This window comes from Natator depressus, chromosome 6 (genome assembly GCF_965152275.1).
Source record: "Natator depressus isolate rNatDep1 chromosome 6, rNatDep2.hap1, whole genome shotgun sequence".
In the NCBI taxonomy this organism is placed as follows: domain Eukaryota; kingdom Metazoa; phylum Chordata; order Testudines; family Cheloniidae; genus Natator; species Natator depressus.
Genome location: NC_134239.1, coordinates 109,290,448 through 109,302,705, shown reverse-complemented (window position 1 = coordinate 109,302,705; position 12,258 = coordinate 109,290,448). Strand labels below are relative to the sequence as shown.

General features: G+C 45.5%; 1 protein-coding gene across 2 annotated transcripts in view; it reads right to left on the bottom strand.

The window, feature by feature from the left end:
- Nucleotides 1–7,487, bottom strand: part of DIO3 (iodothyronine deiodinase 3) — an 88,864-nt gene extending 81,377 nt beyond the window's left edge. For both annotated transcript variants that reach the window (XR_012639998.1, XM_074956249.1), the window contains exon 1: nt 7,323–7,487. The gene's annotated coding sequence lies outside the window, so the exon portion shown is untranslated. The remainder of the gene's footprint in view (nt 1–7,322) is intronic.
- Nucleotides 7,488–12,258: the final 4,771 nt, after the last annotated feature.

Sequence of the window (12,258 nt, the reverse complement as noted above, 5' to 3'; positions counted from 1 at the left end):
GGCTGTTCAGATGTAGATACAACACTTGAACCTTCACATACCAAGAACCAAGAATATACCAACATGTTATGTTCGTCATCTTGGTTGGTTTGACCATGGGGGGAATGATGGGGGAGTTCAGAGGGGGTGTAGGGAAATCTCTGGAGGACTCCTTGCACATCTCACCTAAAGACTTTGGACAATCACAGGGTAAATCACTCTGAAAGAGTCTGGGAGGTGCAGCATGCAAGGCAGTTTGGCTCTGCACTGCCCCCAATTTACAGCCGTGCACAATCTTGCCATTAGACTGAGAAGTAATGGGGATATTTATGAAGTCACCATCAAAATGACAAGAGATGATGTAGGCATGGCAGCACAGTATGTCTGAAATGTTATATGACATATCACTATAGCTTGTGGCAGGCTATAGGGAAAAGCAAATGTGTGTGTCATGCTTTTGAATATCAGCTGCATGGCACAGAAAACTGCAGTTCCATATGATTATTGTGGATTTAGGATATGTCTATTACAGATATTCCCAGATTACTTGGGAAGTGAAGTCACATCAAGCTCCCCATTGCCTTGTAGTTCAGTCTTTTAAAAATCAAAAGGTGGTTCTTGTCATTTGCCTGTGGTTTGAAACAACAGATACTAACCTGTGTCAATGCTCTCCATGACATTGAATGGAACTCTCATTATCCCATGATCAATATGACCCTGTCAGGACTGCAAGATAATGTCACGTCTCCAGTTGTGAAACACCGTCATGTACTTTAGTTTCTGGGCCTCCAATGATTGTTGAGATGGCTGTTTGTGTGCTGGATTCAGAGTCCAAATGTTGTTGATCACTGGATGTTAGTTGCAGTTAGTGATGTGTGCTTTGTTGACAGTGATACAGATCAGATTCATGATGTGATAGGAGGATCTCAATGGAGAGAAAAATGTGTCAAGAGGGACCCAGTTAGTGTCTCAATATGTGTAAAAGGACATGAATCAAGTGGTATGTAGGATCATTTACATACATTCCTCCATGCATGAAAACTGTACAGCTAGCAAAATGCTTCATTTTGCAATGGAGCACACTTGATTCTGTACACTCCAACTTCCATGTAAGAGTTGAGTGTGCAACGAAGACAGAAATGGGCCAAAAATGAACATATTTGACCTAGGTGACTCTGTAGCTATGCACCACTTTCTGCAGGTGGAGATCTCTGACCAAATTAAGCAGTCCTAGTAGCGTACTATGAGACACTTACTTCTGGAGTTATTTCCTTTTTTATTCACACAGAGAAAGCAGACTGAAGCCCTAATGATTTTGTGGAATTTGTCTTCCAAATTCTTTCCTGTGCTGAATAATTACCATGCATTTAAAGAGTGAGAATGCATGTTTAAGAGGCAGACAGACCATAATTTGCCCTAAAATTTTTTCTTGTTCCTTTCCACCTGAAAAGTTATTTCCACATATCTTTTTATTTTCTGTTTTTCAGAGGGAAGGAAAATATAAATGAGCTCTAAAACACATGTTGTGAGGGAGCTCTTTCTCAACTTTACTTCTCTTTCACTGATTAGTTCATTAAACAAAATCTCAGCAGAAACAAATGTTGTGACGAGATTAACAGAGTGAATGCTAGAGTTCAGATACTGAACTTTTTTTAAAAAACCAGTGGGCTTATTGACCTGAAGGGAGTTGTAATTTAAACACCAAGGTCAATTATTTTGTTAAATATTATTTAAAAGTTACTGCCCTGAAACGAAAACAGAGCTATCCTTTTCCTAAACATTCAAACAAGGTATTCCACCCCCCTTTGTAAATTGTACTTGATCGCTTCTATTTGATCTTCAAATGTAAACAGTTTCTGTTTCAGATTTGTGTGGCAAGCTGTTTCTAAAACGAAAATGATCTTAAAAGTTCAGAGGTTTCCCTTCTTAATCCTATGAACAACTTTTTGTAAGAAAAGCAAGTTGATTTGAGTCTGGTATTTTCTGTCTACATTGAACAGATGCATGTCAGACAGGTCTTTCCATTCATCCAGAAAGAAAACAATTGCTGTATTTCTGTGTCGGGTTCATAGGAAATAGTTTGGAAACTTCATTCAGATTTCTTTAAAACCAGGATAGACCATGAGTTAAGGTCCAAAGGAGCTTTGGTTTTGTTTTGTTTTTTAAATCAGTCTAAAACCTAAGAACAATCATCGAAGGTAACTGTTTCCTGGCCGAGCGTGTTTGTTTTTTAAATTGCATGGACAAAACACTGAAAACGATCATTCAGATTGTTGGGATCAGTGGGCAGTGAGTGATTAAAACTCAGGAATGGGTGTGAGGAGTGTATAATTTATTCCTAGCTCTAACCGTGAGACTTTGAACAATTCAGGTAGCCCCAGGTAAAATGGGGCTAATAATAGCTATCAGGCAAGGATGTTAAGAGGCATAGCGCTTTGAAGCGCTATGAAATCCTCGGATGCGCTGGAAGTGCAAATTATTCTGATTAGTTGATTATTATTTTATTTGAAGAAATGTCTCGTTTTTGGAACTCCTTGGAGGAAGCTTGGGCTTTTCGCTGCACGCCAGGCACCGGGTGCGAAATGCCAGAAGCGCTGTAGGCTATAGTGAGCCACAGATCATAAAATCCAGCTAAGAAAAGCCCTCGTTCTTCGAAAGAACCGACCGTTCCAACTTGAACGCAATCCGCTTTGTATGTGTAACTATCCGTACAATTTATGGGCGGCAAGGGGAAGGGTAAATCAAGGTACGGGGGTCATGTCTAGAGCTTCTTGTGAGCTCCCTTTCCTGGCACGAGCTGTGCAAATGGAGATCCCTGCAGGCTTGGTGGGGGGGGGGGGGAGAGTTCAGAAAGCCAGACCCCAGGGCTGCTGCTTCTTGCAGCCCCTCAGCTGGTGTAAATCGGTGTAGCTCCCCTGGAATCAATGGCTCTGGGCCGATTTACACCACCGGAGGATGTTCCTCCTTTGGCGCCTAGTGCCATGAGCGCAGCTTTTAAGTCCCTTATCTGTACCCGCCCCTTGTCTTTCCCTGACTGTGACCACCGAGAGGCAGCGGACTGGATTCCAATCTGCCCCTTGCTACCTTCGCGCTCTGCACGCCTCGCTCTGTAGCTGCAATTTCATCCATTTACCTTCTTGCCCTCTCCCCGTACAGGGGGCTGGGTGTTCCCCGCTCCTATTTTTGATATTGGTTACATTAGCAAGAATAAAATCCATTTCACCCTCATGCTTCTGGCAGCCTGGTCTGGAATCCGCGAATAAGCGTAAATGTCTCCAATGGCTCGTTTGTGGTCTCTCTAACTGCGCTAAATGTAACAAATAAATCCGCCGCTTAGACCTGGAGAGATTCTCAAGAGGGGGTGGGGGGAGCCCCTTCGCTACGGGACAGAACGCTACGTTTTTAACCTTCCCTCTTGTCTATTTCAGCCTTGCTGTTTTCCCTTTAGCATTCCCTCGACTCTTAGTTTACCCATTTCCAGCCCTCGAGCAGCAAAGAGAGCGCAGATCTGCTCCTTTCATCCACAACTCTTTGGGGCTGAAGATCTGGATTTACCAAACTAATCTGTTTTAAACCTCTGCTTGTGTTTCCCTCCCGCAAGGGGAAAGGCACGGTTCTTTCTGGACTCAGATTTATTTTTCGTTTCTTTTCTTCTTCTCCTTCTCCTCTCCCCTCCTCCCTTCTTCCTTTCTTTCTTTTTGGCCAACTGGGATTTTTCACACACTGTCCTCCTTTCCCATAGTCTATTGATCTATTGATCTCAAGATTTATTTAAAAACCAGCCTCTGTAAAGTGCTGTCATCCGGCCACTGGGCACAGGAAGGCGAAGGAAGTACACTGGGTATGTGAGGACAGGGGTCAATCAGATGTTAAGAGGCATAATGCATTCATGTCTGTCAAGTGCTTTCAAATCCTCAGATGCTGGAGACGTCGAAATTATTTTTATTTCATCAGGGAAAAAAGTGTGATTTTTTAAAAATTCATTACCCAGAGTTGGGGGTCGGGAAGAGAAGGGACGAAAATAAGCAAATCTGTCCGAGTCATTACTAAAATACAACGAACAAGCAGCATTCCATTGAAGGGATCTTTCACCTTTCAACAAGAAACAGCAAGTTGTTCAATAGCCTTGTGAGCTGTGCCCCTCTCGAGATCCTCCAGGAAAAGTTATCCACAAGGGACAAATGTGTTTACTTGGGAAGTGCAATTAACACAAACCCATTGCACCTAAAGGGGAAGCGAGCCGGCTGCTGCTCCTTCGACCTGTCCCCATTTAGTCCAACTGTAAGGAATGCGGCAGGGCAATGGGATTTCGAATATGCAGGCACCGCTTGTAGGGGCAGGGGGGGGCTGGAAAAATGATCGACGAAAATTCATTGGACGCCCATCACTCACTGAGCTCTTTGCATTAATCGGATGCTAGCAAGCCAGAGCAGCCCCCCTACATTCCTTTAGACAGGTCAGTAAGCCCAAAACACGCCCCCGCAGCTCACGCAAATCCTTTATCGAAAGGTTGCGTGGACACCCCCCCGCCACTTGATCACAATATTTCAATTTCGACATTTGCTGAGTCAAAACGGATGCCGGCAAAGTTACAGTAAAAAACAAAAATAAAAACAAATCAGCCGGCCAGCCGCAAAGATCAGTTTTGCTGACATGGCTAGTGGTGTAGCGGGAGAGGGCCACGCAAAAGCGTATGAGTTAAGTACCGTCCCCAATGTACATTTTACAAATGATATTAACAAACCGCAGAATCAACAAGGAGCGAAATATACCTACACCTTGCACTGTAAGTGATACGGGCTTAGATCCCAAAGTTTTCTCCTGGAAGGCGGGGTGTTATTGTATTCTGATTCTTACACATACATGATTAACAATCAGCGTTTACAAGGGCACAACCGAAAACCAGCTTAAATTGATCCGAAGCACACACCCTGTGCGGGAATTGGCAACAAACAGCCCGGGAACTCAGCGGATCATACGAATGGTCATTTCAAGCAAGGAAGGAAACATTCTGATCTGGGATCGTGACCAAATAATAACGTGTTACATAAAGCCAAGGGCGGTTCTTATCAGCCAGCCCGACCTGAGGATGAACAATCCGTAGGAACCGATCCAAAAAAACACCCTGTTAAAGGAGCAACTGTGAAATGCCAACCCCCGCCCCATCAACGTCGCCTGTCTGTAACCGGGGCTTTTAACCAGCAACCGGAGGGGCGGGGGGAAGAAATCCTCCCTTAACAAGATTTATCAAGAAACATTTAACTGGGCTTTAATCATATTAGCAAGAGCCCAATTAGGGCTGTGAGAGAAGCGAGAGGAAGAGAGGCGGCGTGGGGAGGGAAGGGACTGGAGGAGGAGCCGCAGACGGTGTCATCTGAGGACAAGGTCCTTTCACCAGAGGCTGCGCATCCCAGAGCGAGGGAGGACGCGATCAGCAAACGCTTTCGTACCGTGCCATTTCCTTTCCCTACAGGGGGCGGGGGCGTGTGTGCAGGGCTATTAAGGCCCCGCCGATAGACGGGTAGATTTTTAAATTATGGTTCTGAAGCTATTGTGTTGTGGTTCTCAGGAATAAAGCAAAAGCAGGGAAAGGAGAGAAGGAATCAAGGCAGCTGCAAGAGACTGGGAAGGGGGACAAGTAACTGTGCCATAGATCGGTGGTAAGGTCCAATAGTTACATAGGTGCTGGAGCTAGGGGTGCAGGGTGCTGCAGAACCTCCTGGCTTGAAGTGGTTTCCAGTATATACAGGGTTTACAGTTCGGGCCAATGGCTCTCAGTCTCAGCACCCCCGCTACACCAATTGTTCTAGTACTCCTGGCTAGTTATAATATTAACGCGCAAGCACTCCTGTGCAAAGACCTACCAAGTCTCACTCCTGGCAAGGAGATCATCCCCCCCCCCCCCATTTAGAGAATAATTTTAAAGGCGCTTCCTCTGATTCCCCAAAGCTTGCTGTGCCTCCCAATGAGTCATTTACCCCCCCCCCCATAGGTTTGCTTTCAGGACCCCGTCTCCCCAACCCCCACGCTCATTGTCACACGCTTGAACAGCCGCTCTTTTCTTTTCTTTTCTTCCCTCCCGCCCCTCTAAGGCGGATGAACACGGTTCCAGCCGTTCCCAAGGGGAGCTTTGGCCTCCTGCTGCATTTAATTCGATTTGGAGGTGTTCGAATTCGGGCGGCTCTGCGCCCCCCCGGCCCCATGGGAATCAATGGGGAAGAACAGGTTTTTGGAAGCCATTAAGAGGGCGGAGGGGAAGTTTCCATTGGGGCAGAAGGGGGCACTTGATTAGGGGATAAATGTCTGGTAGACTTCAGGCCGTGGAAGGCTTGGCCTGCGCTCAGTGCAGGATCCTTGGGGAGCAGGGGGCATTTCGAGTGTTTCTTTCTTTTAATGGCTCGGTAGGACCTCGCCTATTTCATCTGCCAGGAAAAAAGTGGCAGGCAAAACTAACGAAATCAGCAAGGGGAGGCCATGAAATGTGTCCCCCGCCCCGGAGCCTGACCCTGCTTGGTTCACCAGAGAAATGTTTGGTCGGGGGCGGGGGATAGGGTTGGACAGTGACCAGGGGGCAAAGCAAAAATCGTCCTGAGTTAAAAGGGGAAGGGACTTGACCACCTGAGGAGACACCGGTGCCCTGGTGCCAGGCCAGGAGTAAGGAGATAGGACAGCTAACTTGCAGGGACCTCTGGGAGCACTGATTTTGCGGCGCGCCTCGCTGCTGCCCTTTCATTTGCTTCCAGGTTTTAGGCGATAAGCTCCTTAGATAACAAGACACCTTTTGCCCAAGTGGCTCTGGCTCTTTGCTGACGCACACTGTGCAAAGGGTTATTGGTTTTAAAGGGGCGGGGGCCAGGGTTTAAACAGGGGCTTCCGGATTAGTATTCATTATTATTTTGTTCATATGAATGATTTATTTCGCCCCGCATGCAGAATATTGAGGATTTGTCTCTCTGCCCTCTCCCCCCCCCGTATCTATCCGCTACCTTTCAATATAAGCAGGCAGTTTTTGGCGAACAATAGCCAACTTTGCAGAGCGGAGAGGGCTCCGGGGGGCTGAGGGTTAAACTGACTTGCCAAGGAGTCTCTGCCTGCTGCTACAGCCCAGTACAAACGAGCCCTGCTGGACGCTACCCTCCCGGCTTCCAGATGTTGCTGCAGGCCCGCAACATCTGGAAGCCCCGGCAGCGCGGCACCCTGCAAGGAGCCGCCCCCCCCCCGCTCCCCCGGGCGCAGCGCTCTCCCCACGCCGCGACTCCCTCCTCTCCTGAGGCTGCCGCCGGCAGCTTCCTCCTTGTTTCTGTCTTGGCGACAACCGGTGTCTGTCTCCCTTTGAATCTTACCTTGCCAGTCTGTCTGCGGAGCGTATCTAGGCCCCCCCGCCTAACTCTATGTGGCCAGAGGCATCTCTAAGAACGCTACAGAAGGGGGGCTAGCCGCCTCCGGCGCTCGGAGCCCCGGCCCCAGCCTTGCGCGCACTCCGCCGGCGGCTGGCAGCCGAGCCGGGTTCATCTGAGGACAGCGGCGGCTCCAAGCCTGCGCTCTAGTCTGCCTGCCAATGTCTCCGGAATACTGATGTTGCTGCGGCGGCCTCGGCCGGGAGGTGACTCTCAGTGGGCCGGAGCAGCCGCCGAAGAGCGGAGCAGCGAGTCAAGCGAGCCTCGGGAGGCAGGTCTGGGCCGCGCCGCGCTCCTGCCTCACCGCCTTGCTCTGCTCCGCGGCGGGCTGGAGGCCGGAGACACGGGCCCCCCGGCTCCCAGCAGCTTGTTACGTGGCCCCAGTGCACTCCCCTTTAGAACAGCGCAGGGGCATTGGCTCGGCCAAGCTGCCCCGGAAGCGCACCTGCTCGCCCCTGCTTTTGCCGCCCAACCTAAGAGCAGTTTGCTGCCCTTCGGGGACTCTGGAGACCGCAGGCCCGCTGGTGTTCCAGGGTGACTGTGAGTCGGTGCTTGCCAGAGCCAGGCTGCTCCTTTCGGAAGTCATGAGGAGTTTTGATTTCTTCCCCCTGCCAGCCGGCCGGCCAGCTCCCCCCCCTCCCGGGGATCTGAAAGTCAAGCTCGGTTCTTTCTGGATTCTGCACCATCACTCTGCCATGATGGCGCTTGAGCTGACAGTGCCGTTGAAGAGGGGTGAGCCCAGGCAGAATCCACCTCACTCTCCCAGGGCTGTATGAGCTTTACTTGTTAAATAGATGATTGCCCAGAGTGGCTATTTGGTGAGGGCTGGCAAAAGCGAGGTGCAGCTTTCATGAATGGGCAGTGTGTGTCCTGGCCCTGCAGGGCTTGGGGTGGATGTCTGCCTCCTTATGGGGCCTAGTGAGCACAGAGGCGATTTAGCTGGGCATGCTAGAGCTTGACAGGAAGCATGGATGCCCCTTGACAGAAAAGATAATTTCTCTATCTAGGGCACAAACAGAGCTGGAACCCTGCCTGGATACTGAGTACAATGTGCGTAACTATCTATCTCTGTATGTGCATTTTTAAATTTGTACTTTACTGTAAGGGTTTAGGTGCCATATGCAAAATTAAGGGTCACATTTATATATGTGTCTAAATATGAACCATTCTCCATTCTAAGCTGCCTTCTGAATTGGTGATATTCTTTGTGGTTGTCTTTCAGGGAGAGTAGGGGGAAGGAAATCTTGCCAGGCTGTTGTGCTGGTCTCTGTAGCTGCATGAAAGACCTTAGTTGGATGAGTTTTGTTCCAGCCAGGCCTGGCAAATTGCAAGACTCTGGCTCTTACTGACCTCTAGTGGCAGTGTATTCTACAATTCAGGGCCCTCCACAGCTAATGCTCTGTGCTTAGCACTGTACAGTTTCACCCTTGAGATCATCAGTCCTCGTTGAGCTACTATAGTGGAGTTCAGAGGAAGAGGTGGTGGTTGAGGTAGCTTGGCCCTTGTTCAATAGGGAAATAATTTAAAAAAAGGAAACAAGACTTTTGCAAAGGACCTGGAATCAGACATAGTGCCAGTGAAAAATATAGAGCATAAGTGTGATGTATTTCTGGTCAGTCATGGTTACCAAACAGGCCTGTTAACTGTTTATGGTTTCCATGGAGTCTTTGTGGCAAGGCCCAAATAGAGCGTGGTGCAAAAACCTTCATGTTGAGCATTCACATATTTTTCTGCTTCTGTTCAAATTCTAACTCAAGTCTTTGTGTTGATCTCTTTTTAGACATTTATGCTACGTAATGTGAGCACTGCAATGCTTAAGAAACATGCTATGTCAATTGCAGAATGTATTACCTGTGCAAATGGTGGACACGTGCCCATTTTGATTATGTTGTGGGTATAATTCCAAAAGCAATTGTACCCTAATAGGTAGATATTATTAAACACAATTTAATTCTGAATTCAAAGCCAATTTTTAATTTATACAAGCTAAAGACAATTTTTAAATATACATTTATTTTTAAACTCATAGGACTGAGTCCTGTGTTCCTTGCATATGCACAGGAAGTTCTGAGTATACAGAGAATGCAGAATCCGGCGTGATTTTTTTTAAAACAGCCAAAGCTATTTGTCTCAAATGTGCTAAAAAAACCCACAACCCTGGACCCAGGGCTGGCATCATGTCATCAGTGTTTCAGCATGAAGTTAATTTTTATGTGCACACTGTAACCCTTTGAGAAAAAAAGAGCAGAAGAGGCTATTATAATAGAAATGCTAACCATAATGGTGTGAACTCAATACGGCTATAATAAAACCTTTACCTCAGCTAGCAGCCTAATTCCAAAGAGCTGATGTTATCCACTAATGTAATCAGTTTGTTGGCTGTAACATAGGAAACTGGGAATTGGTCTATTTTATTGCTGTTTTTGGCATAAAGATTTCTTTAAAAAAACAACAACAGTAAGATGCTAGGATTCAGGCAATTAGATTTACCTTTGCTGTTTTAAATAATAAAGCCCCGTTCTTTTCTTCATTTACAAATGTATAGTTTCCACTTCAGTGCAGATTGACAAAAGCATATTTTAGAAAGAGAGAACAAGTGCTTTTCAAGGGCTAAAACATGCTTTCAGACTAGTGACCTGTAGTAAGGAAAGCCCCAATTATGGAAAATGGTTGAAGGTTTACTGAGGGCGTCTCAAAGCACAAATGTTCATTTTATGAAACAGAAGTTTCATCCAAGGAAGTTGATGAATGAGTTCTGAGTGATTTGCAGCTGCATCCTAAGGGGGGAAATGGGAAGAAGAAAAGAAATGACAGATGCCCTGTTAGTAATTTAGAATTATGTTGCAACTGCTAATGAAATTGCATCAGATATGTGAAAAATTGGAAATGATTGCTTATGCATTTGAGCTGGTAAATTCAACATTTGTCAGTCACTACCTCTTTCTTTTGATACCTTTTTTTTTTTTTTTTTAGGGGACCTGCATTCAGTGACTCTTGGAGGTAACGCCATTCTGGATCTTGATACAAAGCAAGTCCAGTTAACTTTTATGCAATATCAGATGAAACTCTCATGGGTGAAATCCTAGCCCTCATTGAAGTCAATGGGAGTTTGACATTGATTGTTGTGGGGGGCAGGATTTCACCCAACATGAACAGCAATATTGTATTGTCATAGAAAATTAAAAGGATAGAAGCAGGCTGAATAGCCCATCTAGTCTATTTGTGGAACTCCGATTGACTTTAATAGAATTCCTCACACCTTGGGCCTGATTCAAAGCTCATTGGAGTCAGAGCCATGGATGGCTTGTTGGACCAAGTCCTTTATCTCCTCACCTTGCCGTTAACAACAATGTTTAATAAGCCAACAATATCAAGAACAAGATATTAGTTAAAGTATATGAAGGCATTTAAAGTGTAGAAAAGAATGAATGTAAATCAAATAATATTTGTCTCTCTAGTCCCTCACTTTGTAAATAACAGAGAGCAACAAAAATACCTTGACGTACAGCAGAAGAAAGTGTGCAAGTTCTTGAAAAATCTATCAACAAATCCTGAAAATACCCTAATGGCTTTTATTTGAAATTTCTTGAAAATCATGCCTTCTGAATTATACACGAATACTGTTCTACTTACAAGCGAGTCACATGCTTGTCTAGTACTCTTGAAAAGTAGGCTAAAGCCACTACAGTGACTACCTTGTTCATCTGATCAGCTTAAACATTAACCCTCTTCTTAGACTTGTCATCTAAGCATAGTCTTACTGCAAATATTACAACCATTTGTGAATGCATGCACAGTGAGCTGGGGAAGGTGTCCGGGAATGCAGTTACTTGCTATCAGACTTAAATACAGAAATGTTTCAGTTGATGTGCATTATATAGCTGTTGGTCCTGCATATTGCCAAGCTGACTGGCAAAGTGTGTTTTAAGGCATGCAAACAATTCCAGAGTTGTTCTTAATCACATAATTGAAGAAATAAGACACAGACAATGTAATGAAAGCTGCCATATTTTGTTTGAATAAGGTAAAAAAAATGAGTGATTATTGAGCTGGAGTAGGGAGACAAGGAAATGCTGGGTAAAAATAATTTCTAAGCGGTAGCTTCCCAGGTGGGCATTTTCTTCCTCTTTTATGATCTTGTATTTCCATGTGTGCTACAGACAAGATACTATTTATATTGGGAAGACCCCAAATAGGGCCTTATTGTGCTGTGTGCTGCACAAACATGTAGGTAGATATAGGTAGATATCGTGGAACCAGGGGAAATGGGGTGTGTGTGTGTGTGTGTGAAAAAAGGAGCAAGGAGAAGAGGTATATTGAGAAGGTGGGGGAGGAAGGGTTGTTTGGAGAGCAGAGAGGGAATACTGTATGGAAGGCAGGAAGAGTGAGCTGCTATCAGAGTGACTGTGATTGGAAAAAGGGGCAGGAGGAGTTTGTGGTAAAAGCCAATCAGCAGACAGAAAATAATGTCCTGGGATCTTGTCTCAGTTGAACTATATCTTATTTCGTATGCCCAGCATTTCTCACTGCTGATGCAATTTGGCCAAACTATAAGCAATGAAATGTAGTAAGGAGATAGTGGAAAGTAAGATTGAGAGAAATGTATTTCATTTATTTCATTTGAAAATAATATGCTCCTCCTACATGCTGGGGAGTGTACATTTATTATAAGGAATCCTGGATAAAAAACTAAACTGGAGTTAAGTTTGTAAGGAAATAATAGTAACTTGGGAATGAGAAAGAAAAACATCCCCTACAAAAGGAACCCCACAAACAAACACTCTACACAAACGTTGTAACTGTATTTTTAAAATTGCATCAGAAAATGAGGAAATTCACAGTTCAGGTTATTGCTAAAAGAAACCCAAACATTTATAAGTAT